The sequence below is a fragment of the Gracilinanus agilis genome, chromosome 2, assembly GCF_016433145.1.
Source record: "Gracilinanus agilis isolate LMUSP501 chromosome 2, AgileGrace, whole genome shotgun sequence".
Classification (NCBI taxonomy): Eukaryota; Metazoa; Chordata; class Mammalia; order Didelphimorphia; family Didelphidae; genus Gracilinanus; species Gracilinanus agilis.
Genome location: NC_058131.1, coordinates 25,076,275 through 25,095,093, shown reverse-complemented (window position 1 = coordinate 25,095,093; position 18,819 = coordinate 25,076,275). Strand labels below are relative to the sequence as shown.

Genomic DNA, 18,819 nt, shown 5'->3' with positions numbered 1-18,819 from the left:
GCACTTCTTGCTCCTTGCTTCTGACCACCTCTTCCCACCTACCTATGTCTTTCTTTGGCTTAAGGGCCAGTCATTAATGCTGTTCCTTATAATCCCCTCCCCAACATACAAACATTTCATATATATTTTTTTGTTTTTAAATTTAAATATAAAAATACTACTCTGCTTTGAGTGAGGGGAGGATGAATGAATGGTAAGAGGTTTCCTTTTCTCTTTTCTAAAGTTGAACAATTCCCATTGGTTCACACAGCCTACTGACTATCTTCTGGCCAAAGGTTTCCCCTTCAAAGACCAGGGAAAATATAAAGATGCCAATATAGCTAAAAGACAGAGGGCTTGTTTTCCTGCCTACCTGAGCTGAGACAACCACCTCTTTCTAATTCTTATCTTTAAAGAAAAGTAGGTTATATAGTCTTGTGTATGAATTTAATACTCCACCAAAAAACAACAACAAGTAAATTCCTCTTTCTGTCCATTTTCCACTCTCCCCCAATCCATCATTGGCTTCTCTCAAATATTTTTTCTTTTCTTTTTTTTCCCCTGGAAGCCTTAAGTTTCTGTCGATGTACGAACTTGATTAGATGGAAGCAGTGGTTATTTTGCCCAATCCCTTCCCCCTACTAACATACTATTTCTTAGTCTTCAAAGTCCTTAATGATGGGAAAAGATTAAAAACAATCAGCCAACCCTACTCATTTTCCCCCACAAAAAGAAAAGCAAAGAGTTATGTGTGGGCACAAAAAAGTGGTATTTTGTGGCCTGAGTTACATCTAGTAGGGAAATGTGGAAGAGGAGGTGTGGAAGAGGGCATGAGTAAAGGGGGATACAGAAAGTATCTTTAGGTCTAGTCTACTTAGCTTTTGTACTTAAAGGGTTCATCTCCTGTCTCATTGATGAAATAAGTGACTGAAATAGCCTAATGAAATAGTGAACTGAAATAAGTGATTGAAATAAGTTAGTACGATGACTCACTGGGATTGTATATAGTTGTTATTGTTACTATCCAGAGAAACTTAATCTCCAACCCTGAGTGGGCCTGACAGTCACTCTTAGGCCACAATGCTATGTGATGTTCTTTTAAACAATAAAATAAGTTTATTTATAGTAAATTACCAGAAAATGATGGAGGACCAGGGTAAAGGAAGTCCCTAACTCTAAAAACTAAATATTTCTCCCAACTTCTACAGATTCCTCATGGAATCTTTTTCAAGATCTTCAAGTGACACTTTACTTCTTTGATCTCTCTAAAACCCCAGACTATCCACCCTGAACTGACTGGTCCTCAAATTAAAGATCTTCAGGATAAAAGTTTGTCAGAGTAGAAATGTTGAAATCTTGATGAATTTCTTCAGAGGCAAAGGTGGCTGCAGGCCTCTGGTTCAAAAACAGAGGTTCTTTCAGCCTGAGGCTCTCATTCAGTCTTAATAATGAAACTTCTCAGACTCAGGAATCAGGAACTCACAAAGATTTCTGGAACAGGGATAGACAAGGTCTCAGTTCTTCTCACTGATTAGACTGAAGGCTCTCTGGGTATCAGGAAAGCAAGTCTCCTCATAGAAACTGCCACAGGAAGTGGACTCTCCACTCTCTTGCTCAAACAGGAAAAAATGGGCCTCCAACTGTCTTTGGTCCTTGGGTTTATATGTTCCCCAGATTCTGGAATTGCCCCTTCAGTTCTGTGCATGTGCCCAGACCCTTTTAAAAACCTTTTGCTATGCTTGCAAAGTTGCAAAACCCCTAATTTCTTATTTTCCCTTACATTGAGGAGACAGATACAGATAAATTCCTGTGAAACTGCTTAAGGATCACAGTTGGCAGTGGGGCGGTGTAGCCCTTCTTTTCCTGCCCAACCATTTTGGTAATGTGGATGCTGACACCATGGTTGGCCAGGGAATTCATTGATGTTGAAGGTCTTGTTGAAACCTGTCAGGAGTGGAGCATTGTCCATACCCCATCTAGGTAGGCTCTAATGTTATACCAGTGTCTCTTGCTGAGTCTTGATTGCTTCTTCAAAATGCTTTAGATAAGCAATGGGCAAACTATGCCCCCGTATCTGGCCCATGGGCTGTAGTACTTCCCTAATCATTAGGGAATTGCTTAAGGCAGTGATGGGCAAACTATGGCCCACAGGGCAAGATGCAGAGCATAGTTTGCCCATCCCTGAAGACCATTCTCCTCTCTCATGGCCTTGGTACTTAACTTAGTTTGCCAACCAGATCCATTCCAGTTGCCAGGGATTGACTTTAGATCAATTGATACAATCATTTCAAAATCTTAACACACTCGATGGAGAATTTAGCCACTGACGCAGAGGTGATATACCATTTCCATCACTTCACAAGGTCCTATCTGGAACTCCCACTAAGCTGGCATCACTTAGGCATTAGTCCCCCCTATTTTGACTCCAGCATACAGTCAAAGATGGTAATAAGCTTCTGCTATTTCTCTTCCATAGGCTTTGTCAGCTCCAACACCTCAATAATATGAACCCTGGGCCCCAGGGAAGCCATAAGAAGGCTGACCAAAAGGGTGTCCATCTGTTCCCATGAGAGCATACTCTTGCTCCATACTAAACCAGCATCTGTTGTTAAAGACCAGATCCATTATGCATTTACAGGTATGCCTTAAATTGGTCTCTGCAGGCTTTCAATTATACTTGAAAACTTCACAGAGAACCAGTTTTGTTGGGATCCTTTTGAAAGGGGTCTTAGAACAGAGGAGCAGGAATGAGGTACATGTCACCATTAGAACCTTCAGACTGAAAAGTGCTGGAGCTATCAAAATTCCATTCAGGTAGATCATCAGTGATCTGGGGTTCATAGTCTAGGATTTGAGTTTTACAGTACAGCTCCTCATCAGTACCATCAATCCAGATATACATAGCCTTGACTTTATTACCCTGAGGCAGGTTCAAGTACTGCTGCTTGATATTTTTGTTTAAGTTAGAACTAGCTGAGGTGGCCATGTTAGAAGTTGTCTTGGGCTTCGAAGCTTGCAGAAACTAGATGTCAAATATGAGAGCTCAGGGCAATGGTGGCTCGGCCAGCTGGGCTGATGGGAAGCTCTAGCTGGTGGCCATGAAGGTGGTGCTAGTGGCAGTTATGGCTGTAACAGAGAGAATGGCTTCTATTCTCAGCTCTGCCCCTGTGTTTTCTTATCTTTTCCATGGCTTCCTATCAATTTTCCATAGGGAGTCTATCGAACCCTCTAGGATGTTTTTCTCCATGTCATGGTGTTACTTACATCCAATGGCACCTAAGAACTGTACAATGGCAATCTTTCATTCTCACCACTTTACCAGGATACCTTGTTGAATTGGTCATCTATCCAATGACAAGATGCAGATACTATTATCTCCACTTTAATTAAACTTGGAGAAACTGAGTGATTTGTCCAGAGTTATACACTAATAAAGACAAATGGTATTTGCACCTCCCTCCCTCCTGGCTCCAAGTCCAACATTCCTGCAAAGCCACTGGGCTATTTTATATTACAAATGTTTAAAATAATCTAAAGGGAAAAGGACTAGACTTCTGGTTTCATTAACATAGAGGACTCCCAGGTAAGGAAATCAGAAGTTTTGGCCATTTTCCCTTTAGATTATTTTAAACATTAGTAATATAAAATATCATTGCAAGTTGTCACCATTCTCTGAAAATTAAATATTGTGATAAGTACCAGAAATATTGATTTACATAACTATTATATATTAGAGATGACACTCAAATCCAAGTCCTCCTGACTATCTTTCTATTCACTGTACCCTATTGTTTATATAAGGACTACTCTCCATATTATTAATTTGTGAGATTACTTATATTACTAGTGTGTGGACCTACATTTTGCTAATTTGTAAAATGATTAAAATGTCTGTTTTAATCAAGAAAGAAGAATCCACATTTATGTAATGTTTAACACTTACTTCTCTTACATGATCTATCATTATAAGGTCAGAGTCATTGATTCAAATTATTAAAACATCTCACTGTCTCTCGAATACCAATAGTGTAATTCTCTGCAATCATTAACCACATTCTTTAGGGCCATGCAATTACTATCAGAAATATTTGGGAACAGTTCAGTGTCAAATTATTGATTTCTTTGTTTATAAATTTACTTTAAAAAACACTAGAATTTAAAAAATCTGAATTATTTTGTCCTTGATCCACTACTTATTACTCATGTAATAGGCAAATGACAACCTTTCTGGTCTCAGTTTCTTCATAAATAAAATTAATGTATTATACTAAGTAATTTGAAGGAAGCTTAACCTTTCCAATTTCTAAGCTTCAAGCTATGGTTCATCCTATAGTAATATGCTTGGCTTTAGAGATATGCTATGTGTAATTAGTTTACACAACCTTACCAATTCTTTTTAATGTATACAATTAAAAGAACACTCCAAATGAAATATAAGTGATAGCCAAGAAATTTAAATTCTAGGTGAATTCTTTGGAGTATTGATTCCCTTATTTAGGGATGGAGGCCATAATTTGATTTAAATGAGACAGAAATTCTTTGAGGCTAATAAATGTCTGAGGCAGGCTTTAAACTCAGCTATCCTGATTGCAGGCCCATTGCTCTATCCACTGAGCAATCTAGCTACCCTATTCCCATCTTTCCTTTTCCTTTTTTTTATTTTTAACACCTGAGGCCCTTTCATGTACTTTCACATCCCCAAACACTGTCCTACTTGTCCTTAAACACAATACTATATCTCCTCTCTATATACTTTTCCAGTAGCTTCTGACCATACCTTGGTTGCTTTTCAGCTTTTCAGCTTCCTCCCTCCTCTTGGTATCTCTGTTTTCTTTCAAGATTAAGCTCAAGAGCTACCTTCCAGAGGAGGTATTTCCTTATTTTTTACTGGTTAGTGCCTCATGCTCTAAGCTTGGCCTTTATCTACTTTGCATTTATCCTGTATATATTTATTTAGATGCATGTTGTTGCACTGGATAGAATGGAATCTCATGGATAATAGGGTTTAGCTAGTGGTGTGCTGATAAATGTTTAAAACCAGATCTCTAGAACAATAAATGTTGCCATGTCAAATTTTTAAATTTAGTCGACCTTATTTTCATTTTACCTACTATTTTCTTCAGTCTAGACCAGTGGTTCCCATACTTTTTTGGCCTACCACTCCCTTTCCAGAAAAAATATTCCTTAGCCCCCTGGAAATTATTTTTTTTAATTTTAATAGCAATTAATAGGAAAGATAAATGCACCTGTGGCCCTCACCACTCCCCTGGATCTCTGCAGCACCCACCAGGGGGTGGTGGCAACCACTTTGGGAATCACTGCTCTAGACAATAAAAATAAATCAAGCCCTGATTTGTTGCATTTTTTTCTGATTGCCAAGACATAAATACTTATCTCTAAAGAGCTTCCTCTTACTCCTAGACTTAGAAGAGTGCCTAGCACATCTTCAACATTGCTATTTATCCAAAATTCAAAACAAGTAAAAATTCCATTATCTAAAATTGGTTTTATGAGCGCTCTCTTTCTCTCTCTCTCTTTCTCCAGAAAGTAAAACAAAAATATCATAGAAATTTTATTTTTAATATTTCATCTTAACAACCACTGCAATAGTGTGTCAAAGTATCAGCCAAATCATGACTTTGGAAAACCACGTGGTTTATGCTCACTTATCTTAGCTACTTCTCACTTTTATATACAATTTTCCTTTACTCTACTCTCTGGAATCCATCAGGTCAAGGTCAATCTCTACTTGGGCCCTCCCATTCCAGGTCTTACCACTATCTCCCAAACTTTGTCCCTTCACTAGTTGTCTCATATTTTCTCATCTCCAAACTATATCAATTGGCTCCTTCACTGTTTAAAACATTTATTTTTTATCCATGTTTAAAATGACAACACTAGACACTAGCATTCCTCTAAATATAATATATCCCGTTCGTCTAATTTATTTCTAGACTTTAAGAAAGAATTATCGATACAGCATCCCCTTATTTCTCAACTCGTTACAAACTGGCTTCCAGTTACAAAACTCAACTGAATCTATTCTCTCAAAAATTAACCATGTTCTCCTAACTGTTGAGTGCAATCAGTGTCCCATTCTCATCTTCTCCCTGGAACAGCCAGTAGTTATATGCATATCACAAATCTCTCCTCCTTTTCTCTATTCACTTTTATTATTTTCTTTTCCTTTGAATCTCATGATTCTTTTTTATTCTCACAATGCTCTTTACTGTATTTATTTTTACCTAATTAATTGTTCTTCAATCTTCCTTCCAAATATCATTTGTTCCTGAGTTCCCCAAGGGGCTCATCATAGGCATTTTCTTCTCTCTTAGTTTTCTCTGACTCATAGATCTTGCCAGTTCCCAATGGTTTATGAACTCTGTTCATGTAATTCCCAAATATACATAACATGTCTTCATATCTCTCCTAAATTAAAATACCAAATCAGCAACACTCTCCTAGACAGCTATACTTGGATGATCCATTGGCAACAAATGCAATATGACCAAAGCAGAATGTGTCATTTCCCTCCTAAAGAAACTCTTTTTCTAAAATTCTCTATTTCTGTAGAGTCCACATGTGTCCTTGCTCTTCTGATGGTTGGGTCCCTTAGAGTTATATTTGAATCCCCTCTGCCTTTCCCCACAAGTCCAGTCATTTCCATCTCTGTTAAAACTATTGTATCCATTTTCTTCTCTTCCCCAAAATACTAACCAACCCAGTTATAACTTCATTTCTGTGCTTGTATAATGAATAGAGCTAGATAGTCTTCCTGACTGATCTTCCTGCTTTCCACATATCAGCCTTTATCATTTGTAATCGTTACAATCCTACACACACACACACACACACACACACACACACACACACACACACACACACACACCACCTGCTAAAATAATCTTTTGTTTGTGGTGGCAAAAAATCAGAAAATGATGGGGTATCCCTTGATTGGGGAATAGCTAAACAAATTGTGGTATTATGATGGTGATGGAATACTATTGTGCTAGAATGATGAGCTGCTTGATTTCTATATGAACTCAAAAGACCTCCAGGAACTGATGCTAAGTAAAAGGAGCATAACCAGGAGAGCACTGTACATAGTAACTGAAACACTGTGGGATGATCAAATGTAACAGATTCTGCTACTTACTAATAGTGATGCAATGATCAAGAACAAGTTCATGCTACTTATTCAAAAAAATGCTATCCACATCTAGACAAATAACTATGGGGGTAGAAACACAGAAGAAAAACATTATTTATTACTTGGTTATTTGGGTATATAATTTGGAGTTGTGGCTTTTAAAAGATTATTGCAAATATGAATAAGATGGAAATAGGTATTGAGTGATAAAACATGTATAAACCAGTAGAATTGCTTGTCAGCTCTGGGAGAGGGGATGGAAAAGGGAAGGGAGAGAACGAGAATCATGTAACCTTGGAAAAATATTCTAATATATATATATATATGTATATATATATATATATAAAACAAACATAAAATAAAATAATCTTTTAAAAGAAAAGAAAATTCAGATAGTGCTGTTTACCTCAGAATCTTCCAGTAGTTCCTCTTTGCTTATAGAGCAAATATAAATTCCTTAACATGGCATTTGAAACCTTCCCAAATCTAGGTTCAATTCATCTTTTTGTACATTATTTCCTAACATATTCTCTAATATTTCAGCCAAACTATGCGCTTTTTGAGGGCTGAGAATTTGTTTCCTTCCCCTTCCTTCCTTCCTTCCTTCCTTCCTTCCTTCCTTCCTTCCTTCCTTCCTTCCTTCCTTCCNTCTCTCTCTCTCTCTCTTTCTCTCTCTCTCCTTCTCTCTCTCATACTCTCTCCTACTCTCCTCTCTCCCCCTCTCTCTCTCTCTCCCCCTTTATTTTTGCTTATTTTCTCTAATCTTCATGAACCAAAACTGGAAATATTATGAAGTGAATTATCCAGTGCAAGGATTTAGTAAATACATATTTCCACTTGACAATCTGGAGAACACAGAGATGGATTAAAGAACTTTTGGCCCCTGAGAGCTGACAATCAGAATCTGGAGTTTGAAATAGAAAATTGTATTTCTAAGTTTCTGTTTCTAGTGATAAATATGTTATAACTGTTCATTGTGATACAGAGAGAGAACCGACAAATTAGATCCATCCTGTTCAGTTTTGACCTCATGCCTAGTCCTATTATGTAGCTGAATCACTGCTTTCCCTTCCCCCAACAAGTAGCAGAATTTCCAGAAACTTTGTCATTGACCCTCAGTTGATTTTTATTAGTTTTTAAGTCACAGTCAGTACTTTTAGGTCATCATGCTTATGGACAAAAAATATTTATAATAATCTGATGAGAGTAAGGAAAGAGGCTAGAGAAATATGGGGAGTTTGGTCACCCAATTCCTCCCATGCCTCCTCCCCACCTTGTTTTTCTTTTAATCATATAATTTTCAAAATTTGATCCTTGTGTTTCTGATTTCCATGCACTTAAAATGTTGTAATACTTTATTTTTCCAAGCTAATTCATGCAAAGCTTTCATTCTGGATGGTTGATATAAGCATCTAAATGAATTCTGTCTCTGAAAATTTTTTTACAAAATCTCGATGGTAAATTAGAACAATCACAAATGGTTTTGAAGCCTTTCTTGGTTTCCATTCTAAGACTAAAATTATTCAAATGACTTCATAACTTAGGGAGACATTCTTCCCTCTGCACCACTCCTGCACTTCCCCATTAAAGCATAATATAGTACTGAGATTTTAAAGACTTCCTCCTATAAGATCTTGTTTACAACATTTTAGTCTTTAAAAGTTTTGTTAGTTCTACTTAAAGATATCAGCCAAGTCTTCATTTTGAAACCTGTTTTCTTTCAGTCATTCCCTGCTCTGTGAACGTCTCTGTCCTCATTACACTGTGGAGATTTGAGAGCTTTGCACTTCTCTGACAATTTTCTCTTAACACCATTTAACTCCTAAACCATATTGAGAAATGGGATGTCTGATTTGTGCAGCTCTCCAGCATCTTCCTCTGTGAAGGTAGTTGCAAAGTAATTGGTAATTCCACTATTTCAGCACTCCTCATTTCCAATTCTTATTGTCACTTGGCTGGGCTACTTCTTTTGTTTAGAGTTTATTCACTGTGAATAGTACTTCTTTTTTAATGTTTACTAGAGAAATTTCTGTATTCTTCCTCTCTTCTCCTCCCCAACTTTTTTCTTTTATTTTAAAAGCTTCTGAATTTCTATTCATTTCTCCATGTAATTATTTTGCCTTTAATTCCATATAAATAACCCCAGTGTATTCTACTCAGTTGATTTCCTCCTAGTGTTGCATTTTTTTTCTTCTGGTTTCTTGAACATTTTCTCATCCTTTCAACAATCCTCTCATGCATAAAATGGAATTGGAGTCCACCTATTCCTTAAGGTATTTTGCCTTCCTTCAGGTTCTGACTCTACAATGTAAATGCTTATAGGTCATTTTCCTGGTGAGTTTTCTAAATCAGGTGATATTTTTGGACCACTCAATACCTGATACTTCACCCAACATCAATCTCATTTATCACACTGGGCTCATTTTGAAAGGAAGCAGCCAGAATTGCCTGTGGCCATATTCAATATGCAACAAACTGTGGCAGGAAACAATTCTGAACTACCTAGAGGAACTAGCATTTGTTCCTTGGCTATTATCTGAAACCATAAATGATGAATCCCCTAAGGTAAATGTCCTGATGCTGTTACAAGCCTCCCTGATTTTTAACAAACATTTACCAATCTTTCTAAATTCCCTGAAAGATCAATATCATTAAACAAGAATGGCTTATGGTTTTATACTTTACTTAAATTTGAAAATGGTCCTCATGGACATTGGTTAATGATTTTTCTTTCCTCTCAGAAGTAGTATTCAATTTAAACCCATTGTACCTATTTACTTGTCCATTCACATCTATAAACTGCAATTTTCGTTTTAGTGTTCTATGAGTTAGGGATATGCCTACCCCAAACATGTGAAGACTTCCTCTGGTGGAATGGGCAAATGAGAAAAATTTCTTCCAATGGCCCTGATGACAACTGAAGCAGGCATTGAAGACACCAAGGTCATCTATCTACTTCCTAGGAGATTGGCAGTCATCCTGACTTTTTTCTTCTCACTGGATTTCAGTAACTCTGGAAAAGAGTTTGAGACTGACCAATTCTTGGAATCTCTGCCTCACTTGAATCCAACTGACATGCAAGTCAAGATATCAAATCCTGATGTCACTAGTCCTCTTCCAAAATGAAGAATGAATAACAACAAGTTTGACCACTATATTTATTTTGAGATGAGATCTAAAGCTTTGATCTGATGTGGTAAATAGGTGGAAAAAAAAGGAGGGGTAATCGACCCACTTCCTGAATACCTTTTATCCTCACTTTTTAATTTCTAGAATTTCACTCTAATCCATATCTAGCTACTGGATGACACTCAGTTTTATCCCACATGGTGAAAAGCTAAAAAGTTAGACAGCATTTGTTCTAGCTGCGTATACACTTACAAATATACACACACAGTCAACTGCCCAAGGAACATTCTGTTCCCTCTTTCATTTCAAAATTTAACCACAATATGTGTATAGTAACGAACATTCACTTTAAAAATTTTTTCTTTATTTTATTCCAGTAACAAATTTACACAAAACTTTTCCAAGGTTTCATAATTCATATTGTCTCCCTCCCCTTTTTCTTCCCTCACTTCCATAGTTGGCAAGCAATTCCACTGAGTTTTACATGTATTATCACTCAAAAGCTATTTCCATATTGTTAAGTTTTGTAATAATTTTTTTAAGATCCAAACCCCAAATCATATACCCAAATAAACAAGTGATAAATCAGATGTTTTCTTCTGCATTTCTACTCTAACAGTTCTTTCTTTAGATATGGATAGCATTCCTTTCATAAAGTTCCTCAGAATTGTCATGGATCATTGTATTGCTGTTAGTAGCACAGTCTGTTACATTTGATTGTTCCACAATGTTTAAGTTTCTGTGTATAATATTCTCCTGGTCTACTTATTTCACTCCACATAAGTTCATGTAGATCCTTCCAATTCTTATATAAAACAACCATTTTGACATTTCTTATAGCTCAATAGTATTCCATCACCACCATATATCACAATTTGTTTAGCCATTCCCCAATTGGGAGATATCTCCTCCAGTTTCCAATTTTTTGCCACCTTAAAAAGCACAGGTATAAATATTTTTGTACAAACAGGTCCTTGCCCAGTTTTTTAAATCTCATTGGGCTTTAGACCTAGTAGTTGTAGTGGTTGATCAAAAGACATGAATTCTTTTAAAAATCTTTGGGTATAATTCCAAATTGCCTTCCAGAATGGTTAGATCAATCCAAATGTCCACCAGCAATGCATTAGGATCCCAATTTTGCCACATCTCCTCCAACATTTATTATTTTCCTTTACTGTCATATTGGCCAATATACTAAGTGTAAGGTGCTATCTCAGTATTCTTTTTATTTGCATTTTCTCTAATCAAAAGGGATTTAGAACATTTTTTCAAGAGATGATTGATAGCTTTGATTTTCCTCCTTCTGTCTAGTCATATCCCTTGCCCATTTGTAAGTTGGAGAATGGCTTGGATTCTTATAAATTTGACTTGATTCTTTATGTATTTGAGAAATGAGAAATTTAATATCTTTTTATCAGAGTTTGATATAATTTTTCCCATTTTGTTGCTTCCCTTGTAATCTTAGTTGCATTGATTTTGTTTGTACATAACCTTTAAATTTAATATAATTGAAATTATTTTATATCTTGTAATGTTTTCTATCTCTTCTTTGGTCTTACATTCTCTCTTTCTCCATAGACATTCTCTCTTTCTCCATAACAGATAGACTATTCTATGTTCACCTAATTTACTCATAATATACCCATTTTGAACTTTTCTTAGTATAGGGTATGAAATGTTGATCTAAACCTAATTTTTATTATATTGTTTTCCAATTTTCACAGCAGTTTTTGTGAAATAGTGAGTTCTTTTTCCCAAAGCTGGCATCTTTGTGTTTATCAAGCACAAGGTTTTTTAGGCCATTTAACCCTAGTCTATTCCATTGATCCATCCTCCACTCTCTTAGCTAGTACCAGATTCTTCTGATGATCACTGCTTTATAGTACAGTTTAATATCTGGTACTGTTAGGTCCCCATCCATCACCTTTTTTTCATTAGTTCCCATGATATTCCTGATCTTTTGTTCTTCTAGCTAAATTTTGTTATTATATATTCTAGTTCTATAAAAATATTTTGGTAGTTTGATAAACGTGGCATGAAATAAGTAAATTAATTTGTAGTATTGTCATGTTTATTATATTAGCTCAGCCTACCCATGAACAATGTTTTTTCAGTTTTTTAATTTGTGTGAAAAGTGTTTTGTAATTATGTTCATACAACTTCTGTTTGTCTTGGCAAATAAATTGCAAATATTTTATATTATCTAGGGTGATTTTAAATGGAATTTCTCTTTCAAACTCTTGCTGCTGAGTTGTGTTGGAAATATATACAGGTGCTCATGATGTATGTAGATTTATTTTATATCCTGTAACTTTGAATATGTTATTATTTCCACTAGGTTTTTAATTGATTTTCTAGGATCCTCTAAGTACACCATCATATCATCTGCAAAGACTGATAGTTTAATTTCCTCATTGGCTACTTTAATTCCTTCAATTTCTTTTTCTCTTCTACTTGCTACCACTAGCATTTCTAGTACTACATTAAATAATAGTAGTAATAATAGGCATTCTTGTTTCACTCCTCATCTTATTGGAAGGATAATTTATCCCCATTGCTTACGATTTTAAATAGATACTACTTATTATTTTGAGGAAAGGCCCTACTATTCCTATACTTTCTATTGTTTTTAATAGGAATGGGTGTTGTATTTTGTCAAATTTTTTTTTGCATCTGTTGAGATAATCATGTGTTTTATGTTAGTTTGTTTATTGAAATGGTCAATTATATGGATGGTTTTCCTAATGTTAAGCCAGCCTTGCATTCCTAGTATAAATTACACCTGTGAATTGATAGTGAATAATCCTTGTGATAACTTGTTGTAGCCTCTTTGCTAGTATTTTATTTAAAATGTTTGCATCTATGTTCATAAGAAGGTTGGTTCATAGTTTTCTTTCTCTGTTTTTGGTTTTCCTAGCTTAGCTATCAGTACCACATTTGTGTCATAAAAAGGATTTGGTAAGACTCCTTCTTTGCTTGTTTTGTCAAATGATTTATACAGTATTGGGATTAATTGTTCTTTAAATTTTTGATAGAATTCACTTGTGAATTCATCTAGCCCTCAGGATTTTTTTCCTGGGGAGTTCACTGATAGCTTGATCAATTTCTGTTTCTGATATGGGATTATTTAAATATTAAATTCTCTCTTTTGTCAATCTAGGAAATTTATACTTTTGTAAATATTCATCCATTTCACCATGTCAGATTTATTGTCATATAATTGAACAAAATAACTTACAATAATTGCCTCAATTTCCTCTTCATTACAGATGAAATCACCCTTTTCTTTTATGACACTGGTAATTTGATTCTCTTCTTTCTTTTTTTAATCAAATGAACCAATACTTTATTTTATTTGTTTTTTTTAATATAATCACCACCTCCTTGTCTTATTTATTATTTCAATAGTTCTTTACTTTTATTAATTTCCTTTTATTTTTAAATTTTCCAATTAATCTTTAAGTAAAGATTTTTAATTTTTTCTTTTTCAATTTTTTAGTTGCATACTGGATTAATTGATCTTCTTTTTCTCTATTTTGTTGATATAGGCCTCAGGGATATAAATTTTCCCTGAGTACTTCTTTGGCTGTATACCATGAATTCTGATATGTTGTCTATTGTTAAAAAAATAAGAGATTTAGATGGTATCTTTATTTATCTAATAGGCTAGTTATTATATTGTTGTTATTAATCTAAGGAAGCTGTTTTGGGTTCTCCTGATGGCTGGTGCAGGGATGCCGTTTCTTGCCACTCAGCTGGATGTTATAATAACTGCCTTTCTTTATAACAGTGCCCTGGCAGGATCTCTAAAGGTCAGTGGATGAGTGAAGTGACCCTTTCAGGTCCCACCTAGGGTTGATTGATTATTAGTATTGGGCTCTATTAGCCTTGGATGACGTTCATCTGACTGTGTTTCTCCCTTCCCAGAGTGGCGATGGAATAGCTACTCTAGGCAGTACTTAATAAAATTTATCTATCTTGTTAACAAGGGAAAGGAATGATCAGGGCAAACCAGAGTAAGCAATCTCTTTTGATGACACAAATATTGATGATATCTCTCTCATCTTCTTACTGCTAGTTGTTGTGCCAGTCCTACAGCCTTCAGGAAATATCACCCTTACCACCCTCTTCTTCTTCTCCTACCCACTTCCCAGTTCCCCCTCCCTCTCCTGGTCTTGGATACTTAAACATCTAAAGATGGTTTAAATGCCTAAATATCTAGGGGAATTCAGAGAGAATCAGAGGATTCACATATAGACCCACAGGTCAATCAATGTTCAAGATCAGATTGATGTTTTAGGCAAGGATTTCAGGTCAAGGTTCTTAAACCAAAAGCCAAGGGTCCCCAAATCAAAAAGCCCCTCTCAGAAGTCTCTCAGGGTATTTATATCCTCTCTGGCCAACTGCCTTTTTTTTTTCCTCACAGCATCTGCGAACATTCCAAAGTCTCCAACTGTCATCAACTGTCAATCAAGGTGTGACTCTCAACTCCCAGAGCTTGAATATGACACTCTTCAGTGTCATTCTCTTCAATGAAATCCATAATTGCTTCTTTGATTTGTCCTTTGATCCACCTATTTTAAAGATTTAGATTATTTAGTTTCCAATTTAATTTTAATATGCCTCTTCATGAACCCTTATTAAGTATAATTTTCAATGCATTATGTTCTGAAAAAAGTTACATTGCTTCTGCATTTTGTTGTGGTGTTTTTATGCCCTACTACACGACCAATCTTTGTATATATGCCAATGCTGATGAAAAGAAGGCATATTTATATTCCTTTTTAATCCCTATTTAATTTTCTCCAGATATCTATGAATTATAACCTTTCTAAAATTTCATTCATTTTTCTTGCTTCTTTCTTATTTATTTTTTGTTAGATTTATCTAGTTCTTATATGGAATGGTTGTCCCCCACTATTATAGTTTGAATATCTGTTTCCTTCTTGAGCTCTTTTAGTTTCTCCTTTAAAAATCGGGAAGCTATACTATTTGGTCGATATGTGTTGAGTACTGACATTTCTTCCTTGTCTATACTGCTTTTTATTTGGATGTAACTACCTTTCTTATCTCTTTTAATCAAATCTATTTTTGCTTTAGCTATGTCTGAGATTATAATTGCTACTCTTGTCTTCTTTTTCTCAGTTGCAGCCCAATAGATTCTCCTTTAGCCTCTTACCTTTACTTCGTGTGTGTCTACCTGCCTCAAATGTGTTTTTTGTAAACAATTTATAGTAGGATTTTGTTTTTTTTTTTAATCCATTCTCCTATTCACTTCTGTTTTATGGGTTAGTTCATCCCATTCACATTCAGTTATGACTACCATCAGGATATTCCCCTCCATCTTGATTTCCTCTTTTAATCCTGACCTTTTTCCTTTCACTCTTTCCCTGCCACACCTGTGTTTACTTTTAATCACTCTCTACTACCCTCACCCTTATTTTACTCCCCTTCCCACCAATTCTCTTCTTATTGCCCTCCTACTTCTCTATAGAGTCTTTTAATCTCCCTACAAAATTTTCCCTCCCTTATATTACTCCCCTCCTTATACCCCATTCTTTTTCCCCTTCTACTTATCTATAGGGTAAGATGAGATTCTATATCTCAATGAATATGGCTGATCTTCCCTCTCTGAACCAATTCCAATGAGAGTAAGGTTCATGTATTTCCCATCACTACCCTCATCATTGTTCTTAACAATACATAATTCGTTAAAATAACAATAATAAATTCATTATATGAAAACGTAACCATAATATTTTAATGAAAATTATATTTTCTTAGACAAAAAATGAGAGAGCAGCATTATTTTACATATTTTTGCAAATTTCTTAAATATCTAATTTGATAATAGACAGCCAGAATCTCCTCTCTGCTTCTATATTCAATCTGTTGTGATTTTTTTTGATTGAAGAAAATGAAGAAAATTCAATTTCACATTGATATTGAATTAGAAAATGGAAGAATATTTTATATAGGTAAATAATTTCTTTATATTATTATCCAAAGAGTTTTAATATTTTGGACCACATTGATTGGTCGTGTGACTCCTGGTGATCCATGAACTACTGTCTTAAAATATTTTGTAAATAATACCTATTATTATTATTATTATTGTCATTAACATAATGTGAAACTATTGACATTACTTTTTCCTCTCTCAATGAACCAGCTTTGTAATTTTGTGAGAAATTGTTTCTAATCTTGTTCGACATTATTGTACCCAGTCTATTTTCACACCACCTTTCTCTTTTTCCCCAACTAGAAAATGCTCAGAGAATGGGATTAATTTATATGTTAACCAAAATATGTAATAAGGAAAAATTAAAATCTAGCAATGAAAAGCTTAGGGGAAAAGATTAATTTATAATAAATCCAAAGTGATTGAGGTAGATACATTTACAGAATAGTTAAGCCACTTCTTGATTCCAAATTCATTAGCTTCCAATCTCTTCAGTATTTAATGCATAGTTGAGTGATTCTTTAGAAAGATAGTATTACTAAAAGTGGAGTAGTACCTAAAGGCCAAGCTTATTAGAGTTGACCTGGTCACAGAGCCAGACCATCTATCACAAATGCCTTTGGTCTCCTGCATCTCAGACTTTTCAATTTAATTTACTCTCTGCTCAATCAAGATTCCTTAACACATACATCACTTTTGGGATTCAGTTCTAGTTATTATAGACTTTCCCTCTATCTCCTCTCTCTTCTTAAGGCTTTACCTTCCTACTTTTCTCCAAGAACTTAGATCAATGTCTTGTGTCACTATGAATAGCATTATTAGGGCAGATAGAGAGTATATTGGAAAATTAGCCAGTACTGGAGTTGGGAAGACTCATGTTCCTAGATTAAAATCTGGTCTCAGACCGTTTCTAGTTGGGTGACTGGGCAAATCATTTCACAATAGTTCAATTTCTTCATCTGTAAAATGAACATAATAATAGCACCTACCACACAGGATTTTTGTGAGGATCAAATGAGATCATAATTATAAATCACTTAGCACAGTGCTTGTCACACAGTAAGTGGTATAAAAATTTTAATTATTGTCATTATTATCATTCTTATATTGGAATTTCAAGCATGATAGTGATCTTTCTAGTTAGAAGATGAAGTGTTTACCCGAGCATGTTAAATACTCGTGACCCAAGCTTCATTTTCCTTACTATTTTTAACAATTGCCATTTTTTAAAATGTTGGAATCTTTGCAGAATTACATATTATATGTACTCTCCTCTTTTCTCTCTGACTATTATTATTTGTTCTCAGCTCTCTTCTCACCTGAATAAAATCAAAAGCCAAACAAATTTTTAAAAGTCTCCTAACCTACTTCAAACCTTTTTGTAGCCTGAGGTAGAAGATACAGAGCAAGAATTTATCTACTATATCAGGATTCTAATAGCATTACTTAAGGGATTTAACATAGTCTATGCCAGTAATGGCAAATCTTTTAGAGACTATAAGTATCCAAACTACAACCCTCATGCCAAACATGAGCCACCCCCATCCCCTGCCTTACCCCACACAGTGGAAGGAGAAAGCAGTTCCATTTAGCTGCTGGAGAGGGTGGAGGGTAATGAGAGAAATATCTTCAGGTGTGTGTGGAGGGGGGGGGGGGCGGAGAGCAGCCCCTCTGGCACAGGTGCCACTGGTTTGCCAACATGGGTCTAGAGACCAATGGTGTCAAACTGAGAAACAAATCCATCCAGGCTACTTACTGACTTAGAAAAACACAAAATAATATAATCTATGATATGTTGTATCTTTATTTGTTTTGTTAAGCATATTATAATTAATCTTATTCAGTACATTATGGAATCTATGGTAGTGGGGTAGGGGTTTGACACCTCTATGAATTAATTGAGGCTATTCACTGAGTTCCTCCTTTTTCCCTTTTCTTCATCTTCCATCATTAAGATGCATTCTACTATGAACTCTTCCTTTATTCCTTTCTTACATGATGTAGTCCAGTGGTTCCCAAACTTTTTTGGCCTACTGCCTCCTTTCCAGAAAAAATATTACTTAGCACCCCATGTCACATACTGTCACCACCCCCTTACAGTTATTCACCTCCCCCAAATGCACCTCTGGCCATCACCACCTTCCTGGATTGCTGCAGCACCCACCCCACTTTGGGAATCACTGATGTAGACTTACTCCTTACTGCATTTTTTCCAAATGACTCTATTCTATTCCATCTCCTCAAACAAACTTTTCCCACTGTCTGTCCTATTCAATCTCTTGTCTAATGGCTCCTATAAAAACACACATATTTCTGAAATCTTTATCATTCCCTTTTTGCTGACTATCCTGTGCTATATGTTTTCTATACTTTGTAGCTACAATTCAAGAAAAGACCTTCTGCAATAGATGTTCTTCTCACTTTCTTAGTACCTTATAATCTAGCATTAGGTCTCATCATGCCACTGAATCCTGTCTCTCTCAAGTTACAAATATCATCTTAGTTGCCAAATTCAATTTTATCAATTCTCATTGGCCTTTACATCTCCACAGCCTTTAGTATTATCAATCACTCTTTCATCCTAGATTCTCAATTCTCT

The 18,819-nt window shown here is 35.4% G+C and overlaps 1 protein-coding gene and 1 pseudogene across 1 annotated transcript in view; one reads left to right on the top strand and one right to left on the bottom strand.

Moving 5' to 3' along the window:
• Window positions 1-18,819, top strand: part of CTNNA2 (catenin alpha 2) — a 1,353,633-nt gene that overhangs the window by 242,288 nt on the left and 1,092,526 nt on the right. The window lies entirely within an intron of this gene.
• Window positions 854-2,965, bottom strand: LOC123234488 (annotated as a pseudogene).